The sequence below is a fragment of the Bufo bufo genome, chromosome 1 (assembly GCF_905171765.1).
Source record: "Bufo bufo chromosome 1, aBufBuf1.1, whole genome shotgun sequence".
In the NCBI taxonomy this organism is placed as follows: Eukaryota; Metazoa; Chordata; class Amphibia; order Anura; family Bufonidae; genus Bufo; species Bufo bufo.
The window spans coordinates 587,441,230-587,465,440 of NC_053389.1; the positions used below are offsets into that span (position 1 = coordinate 587,441,230).

At 41.4% G+C, this 24,211-nt stretch overlaps 1 protein-coding gene and 1 long non-coding RNA gene across 2 annotated transcripts in view; one reads left to right on the forward strand and one right to left on the reverse strand.

Moving 5' to 3' along the window:
• Window positions 1-24,211, reverse strand: part of PLXNA4 (plexin A4) — an 810,841-nt gene that overhangs the window by 611,272 nt on the left and 175,358 nt on the right. The window lies entirely within an intron of this gene.
• On the forward strand, window positions 284-19,436 carry LOC120984624. The gene is made up of 3 exons (XR_005775275.1): window positions 284-501; window positions 8,422-8,433; window positions 19,423-19,436. It is a non-coding gene; the product is annotated as an uncharacterized LOC120984624 (long non-coding RNA).

The following is a 24,211-nucleotide window of genomic DNA, read 5'->3' on the forward strand; positions in this document are numbered from 1 at the left end:
CCTCCTTTGCTGGCTGGATTCATTTTTCCATACACTGCTTGTTTTCATAATTACGACCACCCTGCAATCAAGCAGTGGTGGTCGTGCTTGCACACTATAGCAAAAAGTGTGCAAGCTCAACCACCACCGATGGATTGCAGGGTGGTTGTAACCATAGAAATGAGCAGTGTATAATGCAGTGATGGCAAACCTTTTACAGACCGAGTGCCCAAACTGCAACATAAACCCACTTATTTATCGCAAAGTGCCAACACAGTAATTTACCCTGAATACTACGGTCCAATATAGAATATCTTCCATGTACTTTATCATTTATCTACAATAGCCTGCCTGCATTCAGTGTGCTGCCTGTGCTGTTCATAGTGCGCCCTGCGCTAATGACTGACAGGAGGAAGTCTGAGGCATATTGGTACAACATAGACGTTTTCCAGGGTGTGGGTGCCCACAGAGAGGGCTCTGAGTGCCGCCTCTGGCACCCGTGCCATAGGTTCGCCATCATTGGTATAATGTGATGAAAACAGAAATCCAGCCAGCAAAGGAGTACAGAAGCACTGCAGCCCCTTCAATCAGCTAATCAGTGGAGGTGCTAAGAGTATGGTCCCCCCAACGATCTGATATTGGTGGTGTATCCTAAGGATAGGCAATCAATATGCTGGTCCCGGAAAACCCCTTTAAAGGGGTTGGCCCATCTGGGACATTGATGGCACATCGCTGATATATATGCCATCAGTGTAAGATAGGTGCAGGTCCCACCTCTGGGACCTGCTCCCACCTAGAGAATAGGACTTAAAGTGAAGAAAAGAACACCTCACATGGGAGACCACACTCCATTGATCACGATGGGAGTTCCAAAAAGCCAAGTGAGTGCACCAAGCTATTTTTTGGAAGTCCCTTAGCATGGAATGGAGAGCAAACCGATCAAACACGGTCACCTCTCCATTGACTGCTATGGGACTGCCGGAAATAGTGGAACCAGGGCTTAGGTATTTTCAGAATTCCCACAGGCGTGAAAGGAGGGTGGTCGCACATGTGCAGTTGCTCTCTGTTCACTTCAAGGGTCCCATTCCAGAGATTGGAGCCATTCCTAGACATGGGACCTACACCTATCTGACATAGATGGTATATCCTATCGACATGCCACCAAAGTTCCAGATGGGAAAATCTGTTTAAGATCTGTAGATCATCTTTAGGATTTCCACCATTTTAATATGCTCTTTTGCCTGCTAGTAAGATATATACCAATATAATAACACTTGCAAAGACAGGTGCACTCTGCGGTCTTCCTAAACCCTTATACTGATGTTAAAATTTTGAGATTAGCCAATCTATCCTACTGTGGAGGACATGTCTGAGCCCGAGCACCACGCCTTGGGACCACACCATTTTTTCTGTTGGTTTGTATATAGTAAGATATATAAACATAATATAAGATAAATAACATATGAACTGAATGAGACGGAAGAATAAAAATAATGAAGGCTCTCTTAGTATATGAGACAGTAAGAGACTGATAGTATAGGAGAAAAGCATGACAATGACCCTACATGAAGGAAACATGCTTTTATCTTGTGGGCTGATATCGTTGTTCTTTTGTACTATTTCTACTATCTAATACTAAAGATTTTCAGTAAAACAGTAAGAGTGTTTTCATACAAACAGAATGTCCCAGCTGTGATCTACCACCTCAGCAACTGCAACAACTTGAGTAACACTTCAGCCTCCCTCATACAACGGTGCTAAGTGAATGTGACCTTATTTGTCTGGTAGTCTTTATCACTTTCATGACCACCTTTTCTATTAGTTTCCTTCTGCCAGCAGGACTTCAGAGAATAGCTGCCATACAATAACTTTTCATTTTCCTCCTCTGTATGGCTCTTTTTCTCCCACATTAATGCAATCTCTGAATTTGTCTTTTTACGCTTTTGTGCCAAGATTTTAAATCCATTTCATCCAAAGCTGATAGGATTACAGCACTGCAGGCAATGGGTAGTGTGTCTATTCATAATTTACTCAAATTAGTTCAACATGGGTGTGCTTCTATTGTGTAGTAACCGTTGTGTACTTCTATCCATGCTTTTCAGAGGTTTCTGTGCTTACAGTATGTCAACCTATGCAAATCTTCTAAAAACGCTGGCAATGAGGAATTGTGGAAGGGTATTTACTTTGATTTGCATTAAAGCCCCGAAGCAAAACAGATCCAAATATATGAACCATCTCAACCGTACACATTAGCTAACAATGTATTTACTTTATAGATTCTTTACTATTGAATGCATTGTCACACAACAGGTTAAACTCTAAATAATCGTATGAACCTATCAACCAAATAATACTAGTTTCACACATACAGCCCAGCGGAGTTGTATGGATCCAGCATAGCCAGATAGTAGCGCGTGGCCGTCGGACCCTGTTGACTACAAGGGGAACCAGTGGGAACCCAGCCGCTCCCCGGCATAAATATTGGAATTTGGCCAGTCAAAAATTGCAATTGCTGCATGCAACGGTTTTTGGTGGAATCCCTCTATTCATGCCAGAGAGTGGCCATATCCCTGTCGGTTCTCTGCCGGAACAGCCTGCCGGATTGCGGTGCAGCATGTGTGAAAGTAGCCCTAGAAAAGTTCTTATTTGTTAAGTTCATGTAACTCAAAAACTAGATTTTAATTGTCTTTCCCCTTTTATGGCACAGTGAAATAATTGAGTGGCACAGAAGCTGCCGGGTTAGAATTGCAACCCTGCCATGCTGGAGTTGTTGGTTGAGTTCTGATGAGGGCACTCTCTACCAAGGCTTTGATCGCGTAGCTGAAAATATTAAGGGAGTTAACCAGCATCACATGGAATTGGCTCTTGCATTTGTGTGCTTCTGCAGTAGTTTGTAAGCTTAACTCTGTAGGGATCAGCATGAATGGATAAAGTTCTCCGGTGTGCTCTGCATAATATGCTGGCACAGTAAAGAAGTTAAAATTCATGTAATGAAAATAGCAAGAAGTTCCAAAAAAGCCCAATACCACTGAAAACTGGTGGAAAAAAGCTAAACAGTCTAAGGTCGGACAAAAAGGATAAAACATTTTGACTAGTGGGCAACAAGACTGCATGAACCATAAACTCTGCTTTTAAACAGATGTGTCCATCTTCATCTCAGCTGGAATTTGGTAGAAAAAGAACTCCAATTTCTCATGAAACAAATACATCACAACATGCTAGCAAAAACCTTGACGGGCTCCAATTCACTATACAACCACTAGGTAGACACCTCATGACACAGTATCACTAAATTGTACTTTTTTCAATTAAAAAGAAAAGGTTCATTTAGACGTGCAAATCTTAGGATATATTGAGAAAAGAGCCAAGAGAAGGAAGGCCCCAACTGTTGTTACTCTAGGGCCTACAGAAAAAGGGGGAATTGCAAATCCTTATTCTTCATCATGAGTGGAGTGAACCTAAGTAGGGCAGAGCAGGACATTAACTTTAGATAGATGGCAGCTATTCTTCCTGATCCCCCATACACATGTAATCTTGGCGCAACCATGCAATCATGTACTCTTAACAGTATTTTTTTATAATCATGATCCGCCAAGGGTGTTTTGCCACCATATTGAAAGACTAGAGCCGAGTGATAGTTAACCTCCAGCACTCCAGCTGTGGCGAAACCACGACTCCCAGCTCCATTTCTGTGGAGGTATGAGAGCAGCCAAGCAAGTGTGCATCTTGGGAGTTGTAGTTTTACCACAGTTGGAGTGGCGGAGGTTAGCCATCACAGGGTCACTAGGCCCTCCAGTTACCTCAAGAACAAATGGCCTCCTACTCCCTATATATGTGACATCAGGGAATATTTATCAGACGTTACAAGAACATTTCCATTTGAGGAACTTTATGCTATATTGATATCTCAATGTTGACTTCAGTCACAAATTTTATTGGCTGATGTAATTTACATATTTCTTTATCTCCACACAGTAACATCCATGTAACCAGACCATCGGCAGACACCTTTCTAACTTCTACAGTGCATTGCTTTTGTTCAGTATCAACTGAGGATTTCTGTTATGTGACTATTATAGCTGACAGCTGCACAACCAAAAACTGCATCCCTTCTCTTATCATTAACACAGGCCTGCACCTGCCAAGTGAATCCTCAGTCTGGCTATAACTGTTTAAGACCTTCAAAGGGATGGTTGGCCTTCAGATTCCAATTACTCTATTGTTTTGCAAAAGAAGCAAAGGTATTTTGCCAAAGAAATCAGTAGCAAAATGGCAAATGTGTACCACTGTTGATCGTGCTTAGGTATGAGACTTTTGGCAGACCGCCACATATAAAAGCTGATGAATAAAATAAACACATGAATTAAGGGTACTTTCACACTAGCGTTATTCTTTTCCGGCATTGAGTTCCGTCCTAGGGGCTCAATACCGGAAAAGAACTGACCAGTTTTATCCTAATGCATTCTGAATGGAGAGCAATCCGATCAGGATGTCTTCTGTTCAGTCTTTTTGAATTTTCAGGACGGAGATAATACCGCAGCATGCCATGGTTTTATCTCCGTCCAAAATTCCGGAACACTTGCCAGAATGCCGGAGAGATGGAGAGACGGATCCGGCATTTCAATGCATTTGTCATATGGATCAGAATCCTGATCCGTCTGACAAATGCCATCAGTTTGCATACGTTTTGACGGATCCGGCAGGCCGTTCCGGTGACGGAACTGCCTGCCGGAATCCTGTGCCGCAAGTGTGAAAATACCCTTATGTTGGCTTTTCCGAATTTTTTAACACATTGTGAAATTTTTTCATACGTTAAAGTCTGTTCACACCTTAATACGGAATATTTTGGACAGTCGCACCTACAAACTAAACTTAGTTTGAAATCTGAGAAAAATTGTCAGTCTGATTTAAAGGATTATTCTGGCTTCAGAAATTGATGGCCTACAGTTATAGTCCATCAGCATCAGATCACTGGTGGTCTTACTTTTACCACTCCCACCAATCAGCTGTTTGAAGGGGTGAAGTCCCCTGTACAGGGGTTAAAGGGTAAAAACCAGGGTATCACCAGGACAACGCCCTTAGGGATAGCCTAAAGCCAAACCAGTTAGTTGGCACAGTGGTTCCACCCCTCTGCCCGTTACACCCTGCTTTTATAGAAAGGCAGGATTAAAGTCTGTTAAAGTGTATAACAAGTCCATATTTAGGAAAATAGAGAATAAGACCACAACTCGGTGATAAATAATAGTACTGCTATACAGTCCTAACATAGAACTACCATACAACGCATGATAGTGCTATACAGTGCCCAAATAACAGTGTTATAGATGACAGTTGTTGCTACAAGTCAGGAAACAAGTCTAGTGCAGAGATGAGTGAATCAAATCAGATGCAAATCAAGTTTTAAAGGATATGGGCATTTTTAGGGGATTGTTTTATTATTGCATTCTACTGATTTGGGGCTCAAAATCGTTTTTTCAACTGGTTTTTCAGCCATTTCCCTCTGCAGCTGCCAGCTTCTATGTATTTGCAGACTTTTGCTTTCTGTTTACACTGAGTCCTATCTGACAGGAGCTCTGACGGCCCAGTCTGTAACCCTTATCTGTGAACTCCTGACAGCTCTTCAACAATCACTATAGATACATTCATATATGACTTATATGAGTGTTTCTGAGCTGTCAAGAGACCAGAAATTCTACAGTTTTCAAACCAGCACCTGGATCTGAATACTTTTGTAATTGTATGTTATTAAAAATTTTGCATAGCCACTGAGTTATTCAATAAAATCTATCTGTATAGCGCCACCTGCTGTTTTTTTTTTTCATATTTCTTTGTCCTGCTCAATGAGAAGGCCGCACATGCTCAGTTTCACCCTTCAGCTGCCTCCTGAGCTGTGATAGGGAGAGCATGGACACGCCTCCTAAGCTGTGATAGGCAGAGCTAAGACACACACCCTGACCTGCAGCAGAAAAGACACTCCCCCTTGTGCTGCCAGCTTGATATAAATCTAGCAGAGCAATGACTGGGGAGATCTCTGGATCCATGTGAGGTACAGGGCTGGTTCTATATTTATTAGAAAGGTATTGTCATGTAATATACGATGTCTGATTTTCATTTTTTACAATAATCATGGGACATCCCCTTTAAGAAATCTGCTCATCTCTAGTCTAGAGCTGCTGGAGACCCCATATGGTGGAGGCCTGAGCTTTTGCCTACAGTATGCTATAATTCAGCTCTACTACTATATAACGTAACTTTATTTTAAACTTTAAATGGCTTCTAATACACTGCAAAAAGAGCAGTTTTGCCAATTAAAAGGTTAAAGCCAGCATGCCCTTTAAATATATGTAGTGTAGACGTTTTCTTGGCTCCCAATTAGGTTCCATTTCAGCCGGTACAATATCAACACTGCTAAGTGGCTAAGGGGATATCAAAAACATAACCCCCCCTGTCACCATTCCCAAATACCGTGCCGAGGTGACCTTACTGCCACTGTATGTTCTCATACTAACTCTGTGCTTTGCTCTGAGGTTCTAGAAGATAAGTCTTTACCGATAATCCTCAACAGCGTCCAGCTGACACTCTCTTTCAAGATGGGAATCACGTCAAGTGACAAGCATGTGAATTCTAGGTGACATCTAGCAGCATCTCTGCCCTGCACTCATGTGACAGCTTAACACAGGAGGCACAGCGTGATGACACCTGGGAACTGTCTCCAGCACTACCTTGTCTGCCAAGCACAGCAAAGGGATTCCTATACACAGTGGATTGCTGCCATCAGCTTAACCCTCTCCGCCTAAAAATGCAAAACTGTAATGATAGCTCTGCTGCCACTTGAAATGTGATATACACAGCTTAATCACAATGATCAAATCGCAGGACTGACATACCATACAGAAATACATTATGCCACCATTACTCATAATGTCTATACCCTATAGAACAGGGATGCCCAACCTGCGGCCCTCCAGCTGTTGCAAAACTACAACTCCCAGCATGCCCAGACAGCCTACAGCTATCAGCCTATAGCAGGGCATGATGGGAGTTGTTGTTTTACAACAGCTGGAGGTTGAGCATCCCTGCTATAGAGGATCATACCCCAAGGTTAGATACTCTCAAAAAATACAGGTCACTGTGTTCTTTTGACCTATAATCGGTATGGCTGCCATGTCCAATACACAAGTGCTTTGCTGAATTCAGCTACCACGTTTGCATACAATCGAAAACCAGTACTGATTAGCAGTGGTAATAGTACTTTCATAGTATTTTAGGGACATTTCTCTATTCATAGAATTATATGTTGTGCCATTCCTCTATTATTCTTATTAGAAATGTATGAATAAAGTTACAACTCGTTCCCTGCATACTAGGATACTGTCCAATCAGTGCTGTCAGTGTCAGACTATATAAGGACACAAGGGGAACGGTAACATCCAGTCTTCAATGTATTCATGAATTCCTAAGAAGAACGGTATAAGACAGTTCTATGGGAATAAATGTTCCAGAATTCGTGAAGAATACCAGAATTTACTAAATTAGATATGCCAGTAGTAGAGATGAGCGAAGTATTCAAAAATTAAATTTGGCTGCTTCGCTGAATTTGACAAAAAAAAAGAAGCGCATTTCTTTGTAAGTAATGGGTTCAATGACAGGAAACGGCAATTGCGCCGCCCCTCGTTATTGTACCCCTCAGATGCCGCGTTCATAGCTGATCGTGGAATCTGACAGTAATTACACAGTGTAAAATAAATAAAAATAATAAAAAAAATCATAATCACCTCATACATTTGCTCACAAAGAGTCAGCTACCGACATCTTGATTGAAAATCTAGCACAAAATATCGGCGTTGGCCAACGTGGTGACGTCATACATCACCACACACAGGATTGCGTGCGAGATCTTCAATCAAGATGTTGGCAGCCAGCCCATCGCGATCAAATGGATGAGGTAAGTATGATATATTTTTTTTTTTTTTTCGACATTGAGTGAAAATCGATTCGCTACTACGAAGCAAAAGCAAATTCACCATTTTGCGGAGAATCAAATTTTCCCTGAAATTCGGATCAAAGTTCACTTAGTGGACCTTGATTCAATCAACACTAGCCAGGGGAGATCATAGCTCTATAGTTTCAAGAAAAAATTAAGGTTATCATTAAACATATGCATCGAAACTTATACAGCACAGATATATTCGGTACAGATATACAGTACAGACCAAAAGTTTGGACACACCTTCTCATTCAAAGAGTTTTCTATATTTTCATGACTATGAAAATTGTAGATTCACACTGAAGGCATCAAAACTATGAATTAACACATGTGGAATTATATACATAACAAACAAGTGTGAAACAACTGAAAATATGTCATATTCTAGGTTCTTCAAAGTAGCCACCTTTTGCTTTGATTACTGCTTTGCACACTCTTGGCATTCTCTTGATGAGCTTCAAGAGGTAGTCCCCTAAAATGGTTTTCACTTCACAGGTGTGCCCTGTCAGGTTTAATAAGTGGGATTGCTTGCCTTATAAATGGGGTTGGGACCATCAGTGGCATTGAGGAGAAGTCAGGTGGATACACAGCTTATAGTCCTACTAAATAGACTGTTAGAATTTGTTTTATGGCAAGAAAAAAGCAGCTAAGTAAAGAAAAACGAGTGGCCATCATTACTTTAAGAAATGAAGGTCAGTCAGTCAGCCGAAAAATTGGGAAAACTTTGAAAGTAAGGGCTATTTGACCATGAAGGAGAGTGATGGGGTGCTGCGCCAGATGACCTGGCTTCCACAGTCACCGGACCTGAACCCAATCGAGATGGTTTGGGGTGAGCTGGACCGCAGAGTGAAGGCAAAAGGGCCAATAAGTGCTAAGCATCTCTGGGAACTCCTTTAAGACTGTTGGAAGACCATTTCAGGGGAGTACCTCTTGAAGCTCATCAAGAGAATGCCAAGAGTGTGCAAAGCAGTAATCAAAGCAAAAGGTGGCTACTTTGAAGAACCTAGAATATGACATATTTTCAGTTGTTTCACACTTGTTTGTTATTTATATAATTCCACATGTGTTAATTCATAGTTTTGATGCCTTCATAGTCATGAAAATAAAGAAAACTCTTTGAATGAGAAGGTGTGTCCAAACTTTTGGTCTGTACTGTATATCCTCCATTCACGTTGGCCCTGGACATTCTCACTAGGGTCAGTTTTAAGGAAATCCAAGGAATCTATTAGTATGTGTTTGGAACATGGGAGGAAATGAGAGGAAACTGGGGAGAACACGGGGAGAACACGGGGAGAACATGGGGAGAACATGAGGAGAGCATGGGGAGAGCACAGGGAGAGCACGGGGAGAACACGGAGAGAGCACGGAGAGAGCACGGAGAGAGCACGGAGAGAGCACGGGGAGAGCACCGGGAGAGCACGGGGAGAACGCGGAGAGAGCACGGAGAGAGCACGGAGAGAGCACGGGGAGAGCACGGGGAGAGCACGGGGAAAGCACGGTGAGAGCATGGGGAGAACACGGAGAGAGCACGGGGAGAGCACGGGGAGAGCATGGGGAGAACACGGGGAGAGCACGGGGAGAGCATGGGGAGAACACGGGGAGAGCACGGGGAGAACACGGGGAGAACACGGGGAGAGCACGGGCAGAAAAGCTCCATGCAGATGTTGTCCTTGGTCGGGTTCGCACAGATGGACCGCAGAGCACCAAGGCAACATGAATTGTAACTTTTAGGGGATTAGACTTTGGCATTTGGTTGATGCAGTGGCAGGGTTAATCGTTTTACAAAACAGATCTACACTAATCAAGGGGCAAAGTTTGATGGAGCCTGGGATAATGTGGCAGATGTGAGACTTAGCACTAATATCCAGCACAGTCATCCTTAAAAACCATGTTATTCCCAAAGGCTGTAAGTGCGAACACGTAAGATCTACTCTTCTCTGCAAGTTCTGAGAGTCGTATTCAGGCATGAACTTTCTTTCCATCCATTGCTTCCCTATGTCAGAGCTAAATAACTACAAAATAATTCTTATACGTCATGTTATAAGACTTAACAAAAGATTAGGATCTAGTATTTCATAAGACACTGGAAATGTCTTAGCTGCTCCTGCTTTACTATTAGGCTACTTTGACACTAGTGTTTTCAATTCCATAGGATCTCAATAGCGGAAGAAAATGCTTCCATTTTGTCCCGATTCATTGTCAATAGTGAAAAAACTGAACTAAACAGAATGCACCAAAATGCATTCCGTTCCGTTTGGTTGTGTCCCCATCCCATTTCTGCCTGCAATGTGGTGCGTACTGACACACAATGTAAGTCAATGGTGCTGGATCCGTTTTCTCAGACACAATAGAAAACAGATCGGTCCCCCATTGACTTTCAAAGGAGTTCATGACGGATCCGTCTTGGCCATGTTAAAGATAATACAACCGGATCCGTTCATAACCAATGCACACGGTTGTGTTATCAGAAATAGAAGCGTTTTGGCGGATCCATGACGGATCCGCAAAAAATGCTAGTGTGAAAGTAGCCTAAAGTATATGATGATGACACAGGCGCCATTCTTTTTGTAGATATCATTTAAGAACAGTAGTTGTTTAGCCACATGTTATTCCACAGAGATGTATATCAGAGGTAGAAGCTTCTGGGCCCCAGAACAAAATCTGCAACAGGTCCTCCTACCTACCATGGGTAATTTATAATACTGGTGTGTGTCTTTTGAGGTGGCAGGTGGACCTTTGGGTCCCCGTAGGCACTACAGCTCAGTGTAACTATCAACTCTGTACCCCATATATAGCAGGAACTACAGGGAAGGCTACTATGAGAAGGAGGTGATCGAATATGGGAAGGCTAGATAGATAGATAGATAGATAGATAGATAGATAGATAGATAGATAGATAGATAGATAGATAGACAAATATGAGATAGATAGATAGATAGATAGATAGATAGATAGATAGATAGGAGATAGATATTAGATAGATAGATAGATAGATAGATAGATAGATAGATAGATAGATAGAAGATAGAGATAGATAGATATTAGATAGATAGATATTAGATAGATAGATAGATATGAGATAGATAGATATTAGATAGATAGATATTAATTAGATAGATAGATAGATAGATAGATAGATAGATAGATATGAGATAGATAGATAGATAGATAGATAGATAGATATTAGATAGATAGATATGAGATAGATAGATAGATATTAGATAGATAGATAGATAGATAGATAGATAGATAGATAGATATTAGATAGATATGAGATATACAGTAGATAGAAGATAGATAGATAGATAGATAGATAGATAGATAGATAGATAGATAGATAGATAGATATGACATAGATGGATAGATAGATAGATAGATAGATAGATAGATAGATAGATAGATAATAGATAGATAGATGGATAGATAGATAGATAGATAGATAGATAGATAGATAGATAGATATGAGATAGATAGATAGATAGATAGATAGATAGATAGGAGAAATAGATTTTATGAAATGTCTGACTCTGTGACTCCTCTGTGTTGCAGTCAAACATCCCATTCCCTGGACCAGAAGCTGAGACGCTACCTATTTGCTTCTCCTGTGGCTGGGAGAACATGGCTCCTCCGATCTCCCTGGCTCTCAGTGAGGAGCTGCTCTCCATTCACACCGTAGTTGCTCCCCTGGTGTGGAGGTGGTGGAGGGTACATTTCATGATGCTGTCATACAGAACATCTCTGATGTTTGTACCTGACATCATTACAGCACTTAACCAGATGACCTGAACTTCTCAGTATTCTCAGGGTTTTATGCAGGGAGGAGTACTTCTGTAGATCCATGCTGCATTTTTATTATGTCAGTCAAATAGGAAAAAGGGAATTGTATAAGAGTAATTAAAGTGTATTATCTGGACCTAATTTAAATCCCTCATTTCAACCTAAGGAACATTCTTACATGTCCTCAAAGGCTTCCAGTCAGCGCATCAGAAGAATATGTAATCTCAGCCTAGGAATAGAATGCATTATACACAACCATAGGTAATCTGCTGATTCATTTGTGGGTAAATCTGTGGGATTGATTGGTTGTGACTTGTGAGCATATATATATATATTCAGCCACTAGAAGAACAGCAGGACTAAACAATGCCTGACATCACTGAATGTTCTGTAGAACAAACTGAAATATTTCTGTCTAGAACTATGGCAGAAATACATATGCAGTACGCCGTTCCATTCCAAAGAGCTTTCAAGAGCTAAAACAAACTTTATCCAGACTAATGACAGCCACAAGAAAAGCATACTCTGTGAAAAGAACAGAAAATGTGCCAATGATATCCTCCTAAAAGGTAGACTGCCATATGGTATAAGGGTACGACCACACAGCGCAGTAGTGATGCAGTCATGACGCAGTTAGGAATCTCATTTCCCATGCAGTCAATGGGAAAATAGGTTTCTGAGAAAGATCATAAAAGTGAATGGAATGGCCGAGATGTAATTACACTGCAGGTAAACGATAGATAGATAGATAGAAATAAAGATAGATATGAGATAGATAAATAGATAGATAGACTGATAGATATGAGATAGAATAGATATAAGATAGATAGATATGAGATAGATAGATAGATAGATAGATAGATAGATAGATAGATAGATAGATAGATAGATAGATAGATAGATAGATAGATAGATAGATAGATAGATAGATAGATAGATAGATAGATAGATATGAGATATACAGTGAGGAACAGAAGCATGGAGGGGTCTGAAATTCACATTGTAGGTACATTCCCACTCTGAGAGACAGAATAAAAAATAATATTTTCAGAAAATCCCATTGTATGACTTTTAAAGAATTTATTTGTCTTGCACTGCTGAGCATAAGTATTTGAACACCTGAGAATCAGCAAGAATTCTGGCTCTCAAAGACCTGTTACTGTGCCTTTAAAAAGTCCACCTCTACTCCACTCATTAATCTAACTTAGTAGCACCTGTCTGAGCTCTTTAAAGACCCCTGTCCACCCCACAGTCAGTCAGACGTCAACTACTACCATGGGCAAGACCAAAGAGCTGTCAAAAGACACCAGAGACAAAATTGTGGACCTCCACAAGGCTGGAAATGGCTACGGGGCAATTGCCAAGCAGCTTGGTGAAAATAGAGCAACTGTTGGAGCAATTGTTAGAAAATGGAAGAGGCTAAAGACGACTGTCAGTCTCCGTCGGACTGGGGCTCCATGCAAGATCTCACCTCGTGGGGTATCACTGATTATAAGAAAGGTGAGGAATCAGCCCAGAACTACAAGAAAGGAGCTGGTCAATGACATGAAGAGAGCTGGGACCACAGTTTCAAAGGTCAGTAGGTCGGTAGAACACTACGCAGTCATGGTTTTAAATCATACATTGCACGGAAGGTTCCCCTGCTCAAGTCATCACATGTCAAGACCTGTCTGAAGTTTGCCAATGACCATCTGGATGATCCAGAGGAGGCATGGGAAAAAGGCATGTGGTCAGATGAGACCAAAGTAGAACTTTTTGGTCTAAACTTCACTCGTCGTGTTTGGAGGAAAAAGGATGAGTTGCATCCCAAGAACACCATCCCTTCTGTGAAACATGGGGGTGGTAACATCATGCTTTGGGGGTGCTTTTCTGCGAAGGGGACAGGACAACTGAACTGTATTAAGGAGAGGATGAATGGGGCCATTTATTGTGAGATTTTGAGCAACAACCTCCTTCCCTCAGTCAGGGCATTGAAGATGGGTCATGGCTGGGTCTTCCAACATGACAACAAACCGAAGCACACAGCCAGGATAACCAAGGAGTGGCTCTGTAAGAAGCATATCAAGGTTCTGGAGTGGCCTAGCCAGTCTCCAGACCTAAATCCAATAGAACATCTTTGGAGGGAGCTGAAACTCCTTGTTGCTCAGCGACAGCCCCGAAACCTGACAGATCTAGAGGAGATTTGTGTGGAGGAGTGGGCCAAAATCTCTGCTGCAATGTGTGCAAACCTGGTCAAGAACTACAGGAAACGTTTGACCTTTTTTAATTGCAAACAAAGGTTTCTGTACCAAATATTTAGGCTACATTCACACGTCAGTTTTTTTCTATAATCCGATTTTCGGTCCGTTTTTTGCGGATCCGTTGTTCCTGAAAATGTTTCCGTATGTCATCCGTATGTCATACGGACATGTATAAATTTTAATAAGCAAATAAAGTTGTTTGGATTTCTTTAAAAAAAAAAATAAAAAAAAATTAAATGTGCTGTCCGTTTTTTTCCAGGACCCATTGAAAATGAATGGGTCCAGATCTGGTCCAGATCTGTTCCAAAAAAACGGAACAGATCAGGAAAGAAAAAACGGACGTGTGAATGGACCCTAACACTGATTTTCTCAGGTGTTCAAATACTTATGTTCAGCAGTGCAAGACAAATAAATTCTTTGAAAATCATACAATGTGATTTCCTGATTTTTTTATTTTATTTATTCTCTCTCAGAGTGGGAATGCACCTACAACGTGAATTTCAGATCCCTCCGTGATTTCTAAGTGGGAGAACTTGCAAAATTGCAGGGTGTTCAAATACTTCTGTTCCTCACCGTATATGAGATAGATAGATAGATAGATTGATAGATAGATAGATAGATAGATAGATAGATAGATAGATAGATAGATATGAGATAAATATGAGATAGATAGATAGTAGAGTGTAATAATATTACTAATGTCTTCTTTCTTCCTTACAAACACAACATTGTGCTTTCCATATTTCTGTTCCACAATACAAAAATACATCCATTACAGACTGAATGGAGGATACAAACAGAACACCTTCCATTTCTGTTTGTCATTCATTGCCTTCAATGTTAAATAAGAAACAACAGAAAGAGCTTTTCCTCTGATGGAGTAGAAATACGGAAAACACAAAGCTGGTGCGAACAAGCTCTTACTCTGTTACTCAATAACGGCACTACATAAACTCCATATGACATCTGCCTATTACATCTCCAGTCTGATCATGTGTGATATGCACATAAGCACATAAGCAAATATTTTGCAGCTTATATCCTATATAACTGAAGTAGTCAAGGTCCTGATTCGTCTCCTGATTACCTAAATTGTCTGTTCCTACTGAAGTGCTGCAATAAAACGCCCACTTGAAGCATAAAGGGAGAGATTTGATCTATTTCGATATTATTTAATTCTTTTTTCTTTTACATCCTGAAGATTTTATACGATTATTATAAGCTCTGGTGAGCTCTATTGTTGTAAGATAAATCAGGGGCAGGAGGTTAAAACATAACTATGATGGATTTTATGACTCCATCTCTCCCGGCCATCGCTGCTAGAGCTAGCACAGATGTGACTGTATAGGGTTTGGGTTGACATGAATCTCCTAGCACCTAACCTAATTTATGAGGAGCTTGGAAAAAGCTTGGAATGTCACTGCTAGCTCGATGGATGGGGGGGGCAGCGGCGTGAAGTACGCATGACATTGAACTTCCATCACACGTGAAGAGAGTGGTGTTGTTTCACAGCCTTTGGGTCTTCCTTGAGTTTTTCATCCACCACTTTTGTGAAGGCTACTACCCAGAATGCATTGCTTAGGCTGCTTAGGTACAGATTTTATCCTCTGCCGATGTGTCTCTTTGCCTCCGTCAAATATTTATTGTCAGGGGAAAATGCACTTTAACATAAAGCACGAATCAATGTCATGTTTGAGCAAAGAATTACATGTTTCAGAAAGCATATTATGCTGACAAAATGGGAAGAGGGAAGAAGCTGACTTGAAGACAAGACAAGTGAATGAGGAGGAGGCATACGTTATCTTCGGAAGGAACGTAAAGTAAAAATGGAAATGTAGATCCTAGTTCATAATTAAAACCATAAATGAGATGGGGGCAACATCTAAAGAAACATTTACAACCACAGATGGGATTAATAAAGAACTGATTTTGCTAACTTCCATGAACACAAATATGAAGAATTTCAGATGTATGAGTAGTTAATATTCACCTTGTTGGCACAGAGACGCTGGATATTGACTTTTGCACGTACAAGCAGGATTTTATTTCTTGCCAGTGTCTCCTAAGGTGTGTGATCTACCATCTGAAGATAAAATCACAGACAACAGACAGGACAGCGAGGCCATTGATTGTGTCTGGAGTATTCTGGAGTCTCCAGCACAACACTAATCCCTGCCTGGTACATCCATGCTCTCCTCATCAATATAACAAGAAGCAGCAAACACAGAGAGATTTTCAATTGACTAGCTCATAGCTTTAATTAGATTTCATCTGAAAGGTGCAAAAATTAATATAAGAAAGATTTCTGCTGGCCTTTCCTGTAACCTCTCAGGAGAAGGCATGTATTTCATATTAGATGAAGTTCAACTGCTTGGAAAACAAAGCCATGAAGACCAGACTTGCATGAATGATGCAGAAGTACAACTGCAGCCCTCTTCTTCAGTTTGGAAGTTTATATTAGGGCCTACAATATTAGAGATGGAAGCCCTTGCTGTGGCCCTCTTCTTCAGTTTGGAAGCTCATATTAGGGCTTACAATATCAGAGATGGAAGCCCTAACTGTGGCCCTGTTCTTCAGTTTGGAAGCTCATATTAGGGCTTACAATATCAGAGATGGAAGCCCTAACTGTGGCCCTGTTCTTCAGTTTGGAAGCTCATATTAGGGCTTACAATATCAGAGATGGAAGCCCTAACTGTGGCCCTGTTCTTCAGTTTGGAAGCTCATATTAGGGCCTACAATATTAGATATGGAAGCCCTTACTGTGGCCCTGTTCTTCAGTTTGGAAGTTCATTTTAGGGCTTACAATATCAGAGATGGAAGCCCTAACTGTGGCCCTGTTCTTCAGTTTGGAAGTTCATATTAGGGCTTACAATATCAGAGATGGAAGCCCTAACTGTAGCCCTCTTCTTCAGTTTGGAAGCTCATATTAGGGCCTCTAGTATCAAAGATGGAAGAAGCACAAACACGTAATGACAGTATGATAAGAGCTCTGCATTCTCTAAACAATTTAATAATTATAATTAGTAAAAATGTATTTTTTTTTGGGGGGGGGGGCTGGGAGATGCATCGCAAAAGGGTGGTGGGGTTGGTAGGGAATTGGGGGGTAAGGGTTCAAAAAAATGGAAATAATAACTATTGATGCTTGAATCTGTATGGAAATATTATGATTTGTTTTTTGATAAATGAAATATTTATATATTAAATAATTAGTAAAAATTAATTATGCATTACCGTAGGTTGGTAAGGCTCACATCATATCTTCACATCTTTGAAGGTGTCTCCATCACAGATTCCATCATGATAAATGGGGAAACTAGCCCTGCCTGCCGCACTTGATGTGAATAACAACTGACTCCTCAACATATCCCATTCTAAGTCAATGGGGTCCATGGGGTGCTGCTAGTATTTAGCAAGTAATGGATCCAGCAGTGCTTTTTGGATTTCATTATAAAAATAAACCATAATGCAAAGCTTAAATGTAGTAGAAAATGATACTTATAGATGTTAACTGAAACATGGCCCAAAAATGATTAGCTCAAAATTCAATAATTGGAGAAAAGGGTGGTATTTTTTTTATTTTTTTGTAAAAAGCCAATACCACACAAAATGTAACAAACAGTTTAGTTAAAGCTAAGTGAGCAGAACCAAGACTGTATCTAGTGAAGAACTGGAGGGGAATGAGCTTTGGGTTATGTGGACCAAGGGAAGGGGGGATGGAGGGGATGGGAGTTCCAGTAATCCCCTCTGCCTTTTGTTAGGGTCTATAGATAGAGTACAGGACTAGGGCAGCAAACTGAATTGAACAAAGGACAGCCTAGCTATTGCTCTGGGATAACTAAAAAAATATTATACTTTCTACTTGTAATCTTCTCGGCCATTCTTAGTGAGCTCAAGTAGCTTTTCATATCGATTATTACATGTAGATTATGTTACAATAGTTAGTTAGACGCAGCATAATAAATGTATGCATACATTAATCTAGATTACGACCTGAGAACCTCTGATGGTACCATAATACATCATGGATAAAGCTTCCAAAACTTCTGATTCATTTTGAACATAAGGTTGATAGCATAATGTCTACCTAGCATGCATATGTTGTGTGAGCATGATGAAATGCCTGCTAAAAATTTATGAAACAAATGCCCAATGTAATGTGTTTGTAGTGTGTAGGAAGAAAAGAAAAAACTGAAAAAACAGCATGAAAACACCAGCTCCACCACTCCACCTACTCAACTTGAGGAAGTGTGTACAAAGTGTGTCAGGCATACAATGCAAATTTTGTATCCAGCAGTGCAAAACTTCCTTAAAAACAAAATACTTTATGGAATCATATTTAAAGGGGTTATCCCATGACTTATGTAAAAAATTTAAATCAGACATCATGTAGTACATCACAATTTTCTTCTAACAAAGCTAGAACCAGCCCTGTACCTCACATGGAACCAGAGATCTCCCCATTCATTTTTCTGCTAGATTTATATCAAACTGGCAGCTCAAGGGGAGTGTCTTTTCTGCTGCAGCTAAGGGGGCGTGTCCATGCTCTCCCTATCACAGCTCAGGAGGTGTGTCTCAGCTCTCCCTATCACAGCTCAGGAGGCAGATGGAAGGATGAAACTGAGCATGTGCGGCCATTGCAGTGAGCAGGACAAAGAAATAAAAAACAAACAAACATCAGGTGGCGCTATACAGATACATTTAATTGAATAACTCAGTGGCTATGCTAATTGTTTAATCCTCAAAGATTTCCAGAATTACAGACTGATATACAGTGCCTTGCGCAATTATTAACCTTGCCCCAGTGTGTTTTTCCTGTTTTGTTGCTTTATATGCTGGAAATAAAATAGAGTTCTGGGGGGGCTTTTATCATCTGATAAACACAATATGAATAACACTTTGAAGATGCAAAATATTTAATGCTGTGACACAAATAATATTTAAATGGGTTTTCCAGTTCATAGATTCTGATGATCTATCCTCATATTATGTCATCAACATCAGATGAGTGTGGGGGGGAAGGGGGGCAACACAAGTCAGCCCCACCAATCGGCTATTTGGTGTGGTTTAAAGGTGTTGACCGATTACCAATAATTATGACCTATTCTCAGGATAGAAAATGTAGAAAATCCACAGCACTCGGTATATTCAGATGATCTTTTGGTTTATTGAAGAGCAACAAACATAGAGACGTTGCGGCCTGTGGTCTTTATCAAGCGCTTGGCTTGATAAAGACCACAGGTTGAAACATCGCTTTTAGTGTTGATCGAGCACCAAAGTGCTCGGGTGCTTGAGTAGAACACTTTGGGAGCACAATGGAAGTCAATGGGAGAACCTGCTGTTTTAGATGGTCAGCTGAGCAGCAGGCCCTCACCCCTAATGTTTTAGATTGTCAGATCAGCAGAAGACCCTCACCCCTAATGTTTTAGATTGTCAGATCAGCAGCAGACCCTCACCCCTAATGTTTTAGGTGGTTAGATCAGCAGCAGGCCCTCGCCCCTAATGTTTTAGGTGGTCAGATCAGCAGCAGGCCCTCGCCCCTAATGTTTTAGGTGGTCAGATCAGCAGCAGGCCCTCGCCCCTAATGTTTTAGGTGGTCAGATCAGCAGCAGGCCCTCGCCCCTAATGTTTTAGAGGGTCACCAGCAGGCCCTTGCTCCTAATGTTTTTGAGGGTCACCAGCAGGCCATCAATCATCATTTTTCAAGGGTGTGTATGATGCCCTCCTTTATGTGTAATAAAGGGTGTATTGGAGTGCCGGTTCCTTGTAATTTTTGGCAGCCCTTTCACTTAGTGCATAGGCTTTATGAGTGTAGGAGTCCCACTACCTGGTCAATTGTACAACAATGTGAATTAGGCCCTCCTTTCTGTGATATACAGGTTGTATCGGAGTACCTCTTCCTTGTAATTTTTGGCAGCACTTGCACTTTATATACAAGTAAATATACAGGAACGAATGTTTCCTAACAATTTTATATTTGGTTTTGTGCGTATTATTGTCAGTCTGTAAAAGTGGCGTACTACTTAGGCAACATCGTTCACAGCATATTAAATGGTATATATGCTTGCAAGTATGTCACATGTACAGTAGTGCAGGTTTTGTAAGTGTATGCGCAAATAAATTAGACTGAATGTCACTGATATTTAGGACGGGCAAACGTTATGCAGGTGATGTAGCACAGGTATTGGCGCTGTCACCAACGGCAAAATAATTACACTGAATGTCACTTATATTTCGGATGCGCTAACGTTATATTGGAGATGTAGCACAGCTAATGTCGCTGTCACCAGTGGCCAAACAATTGCGCTGAATTTCACAGTGCAAATGTAACACAACAGATGTAGCAGAGGTTGTGTCACTGTCAGCAGCGGCCAAACAATTGCACGCAATTTAGCGCAGGTTGCGCTAATAATATATATTGCAGCCAGATAAAACAATAGTCCTTAAAAGGACTTTTGGGTCTCTAACATAACACCTTTCACCAGTAAAACCTGCCTAACAAACAAACAAGCCAATTCCTGTCCCTACACTGTCTGTCCCTTCTGCTGCAGCTCTCCCTGACTAAGACTGAGCAGGACCACGTGTCATCGGGGGCTACATAGCAGCCGATGACGCATTTCGGCCAGCGAATCACTGTAATGCCAGTAGCTACGGCTGCATAGCATCCAACAAACATGCAGGGAGGAGACTCGAGCATCGCGTTCGAGCACATGCGGTGTACGGCCGAACACTGCGATGTGCCGAGCATCGTGATTCTTGAGTAAAAAAAGTGTCGCTATGTTTGTTGCTTTTCAATAAACCACAAGATCATCTGATTATACTGAGTGCTGTGGATTTTCTACATTTTCTACGTCTGGTGGGACAATCAGCCTTTGTCCCCATCCGCGTGCACCACTCACCCCATGGACCATTACCAGGTACCAAGTGGAGTTTTTCTGAAATGAACTATACCCTATTTAGGTTTGGAGTGCTGCTTTAATTACTTTACCCTATTCTCAGGATCAGTGATGGTCAGTTCGCAGTGTTCGCCAGCGAACACATGCGGGCTGACATCTTTAGTAAGGTAGACTCACCCGTCCGGCGATGCACAGGTAAGCCCTTACCTGTGCCTGTGCCGGGAGCTGGTCTGAAATCAAATGCGGTCACCGGGAGCAGGCAGTTCCGAGAACAGCCGCCGGGGGCCTTCATTGGGCTGTTCTCCGAACTGCCTGCTCCCGGTGACTGCATTTGATTTCAGACCAGCTTCCGGCACAGGCACAGGTAAGGGCTTACCTGTGCATCGCCGGATGGGTGAGTCTACCTTACAAAAGATGGCAGCTGGCGAACACTGCGAACTGACCATCACTGCTCAGGATAGGTCATCAATATCAGATGGGCTGGGTTCGACTCTCAAAAAGACGTAAATAGGTCCAGATGGACCACTTGTTAGTTCGCTAAATTAGAAAACGTTGACATGTGCTGAGAGGTCACTTGAAATCTGGGTTCGACTCTCAGCACCCCTGCTGATCAGCTGTTTGAAGAGACGGCACCGCTAACATGAGCCCTGTATTCTCTTCACTGTCAGCACTGCAGCGGCGAGCAGTGTAATTACAGCTCCTCTGTCCCATTCACTTGAATGGGACGGCGTGTAACTACAACTGCTCATTCTCAATGAAGTGCATGGGACGGCAGAGTTGTAATTACACCTGCTCAACGCTGCAGTGCCGACAGTAAGCAGATAAACAGTGAAGAGAATGCAGTGCTCATACCAGAGCTGTGGTCTCTTCAAACAGCTGATCGACGGGGGTACCATTCACAGGATCGTATGAATAGGTCCGCATCTGTTCCGCAATTTTGCGGAACGGGTGCGGACCTATTCATTTCAATGGGGCCACAAAAGATACAAACAGCACATCGTGTTCTGTCCACATCCGTTGTTCCGTTCCGCAGCCCATGGTGGCCAAAAGGTTCAATTGTAGTCTCATCTGACCAGAGAACCTTCTTCCATGTGTTTCAGGAGTGTCCCACATGATGTTTGAGATAAAATCTAAATTATAATCCATTTTAATTTCAGATCATATGCAACAAAAAAGAAAGAAATACCAGAGGCGATGAATACTTTTGGAAGGCACTGTGACTTCTCCATTACTATGGATATTTAGAATGCTAATCTACTTGAAAAGATTCATTGTAAGCCAATTATGGTAAAAATCGTAAAGTCACAAACAAGACTCATGAATAAAACCACTAAAATGTCGTTATGAATTAGAGTTGTGTTACCATCTGTCTGCTGGCAGCATGTGATCCGGTCACCAGTGCCACTAATACGTTTTAGTGCGATTCTACCATGGCACGCTCCTCGGCACAACTGACATCTGATCTATTAGCCCTATCTAATAGGGTGATAGGTCCCTCTGTTCCCACACCCCGCAGAAGGTCTGCTGTTTTTCTACCGTTCCCTCTAATCTGATTTGCACTGTGTGGGGGTGTAGGGCCATTCGTTCTTTTCTTCTATAACTTGTGATCAGGAACTCGGCTCAGGCTTTACACAGTGACACTTTTCTACTAGCTCGCTATGGCCGCTCCCAAGATCTGATGTGTGAAAAACTATTGTAGCAATGGCGCTGTGCTAAAGGAACATCTGCCAACAGCCATTCAGTCAGAAAGAAATGCATTGTCTTTGTGCAGTGTGGTTTTACTATGCCTTTAGCCTTCTCTCCTTAGTGAGGGCAAAGCTTTACTTCATATATCTGGCAGGAACACTGATAGCTGTCATATTATACACTGAAAACCCAGTGATATTCGCTACCACAGTGAGGTCATTTATCAAACTGGTGTAAAGTAGAACTGGCTTAGTTGCCCATAGCAACCAATCAGATTCCACCTTTCAATTTCCAAAGGAACTGTGAAAAATGAAAGGTGGAATCTGATTGGTTGCTATGGGCAACTAAGCCAGTTCTAATTTACACCAGTTTGATAAATGACCCCATTAGTTGCCATGGTGGTTAGTAATAGTGGCCATGATAAATCAAGTCCCCGACTCATGTCCAGACCTCTGAGGTAACTATTCGTTTATGATGTCTGCCCTCCATAATTATTTCTAGGCTCCCATTTCTACGTAAGACACTGATCGATATAAAGTACTATACCTTTGTGAGAGCAAAATCTGACAAACACGTTAAAGGGAACGTGCATCGGATTTACTATTGAAAACGCGTCATTTTTTGGTGTATTTTGCACGCTTTGCATCATATTTACCAACTATTTTGCACACTTTTCTAAGCTTTTTCCGCCTTGTCCAATGAGGGGGAGTGGCTTCATAAGAAAGGGACGTGGCCTAAATGCAACTTTGGAGTAGGAACACCATGCTCTAAATTTGTGACCTGTGCAGAGGTCAGGAGGGAGTAGATAAGCTATGACATCACCTATGACACCAATGGTGTATCCTGTGTTTTATTGAGATGCCTGTGATAATAATGAGATGCTACTGAAAGCTACCTGTAAACAACAGGAAGTCTCGACATATTAAAAGGGTTATCCCATGATTGATGTAAAAAATTGAAAATCAGACATGATTTAGTACATGACAATCTCTTTCTAACAAAGCTAGAACCAGCCCTGTACCTCACATGGGTTCAGAGACCTCCCCATTCATTGCTCTGTTAGATTTATTTCAAGCTGGCAGCTTAGGAGACCTGTCCTTTTCCAGGGGTGTGCCCTTTCATCTGTAGCTCTTTCCCTGCAACTGCCACAACTACTAACAGAAGATATGGCTGGTGACAATCGAAGATTTAAACTGAGCGTGTGCGACCATCTCAGTGAGGTGGACAAGAAATAAGGATAAGAACAAACTGCAGGTGGCGCTATACAAATACATATTACTGAATAACTCAGCAGCTATACAAACTTTTTAATTACATGCATTTACAAAAGTATTCAGATCCAGGTGCTGTAGAATATTTTTCATGGCACAACCCTTTTAATAAGCCTAGTAGCTACTGCAAACACTGCTTGATTCTAAGAATTTATTTTAAATATAGTGACATGGAAAATTAAAATAAATTGAAATGTAAAAAAAAAAATATGTTTAACATAAAAACATGATTTAAACAAAAGGTCATTTTCTGATGACACATTCCCTTGAAAGAGATTTTTGCTTTTTTCGGCAAATCATTTGATACATAGGTATCACAGCTGAAATCAGCAGGGGTAATAGGTAAGCACCCATTTTCCCGCAAACAGCGGGTCCGCA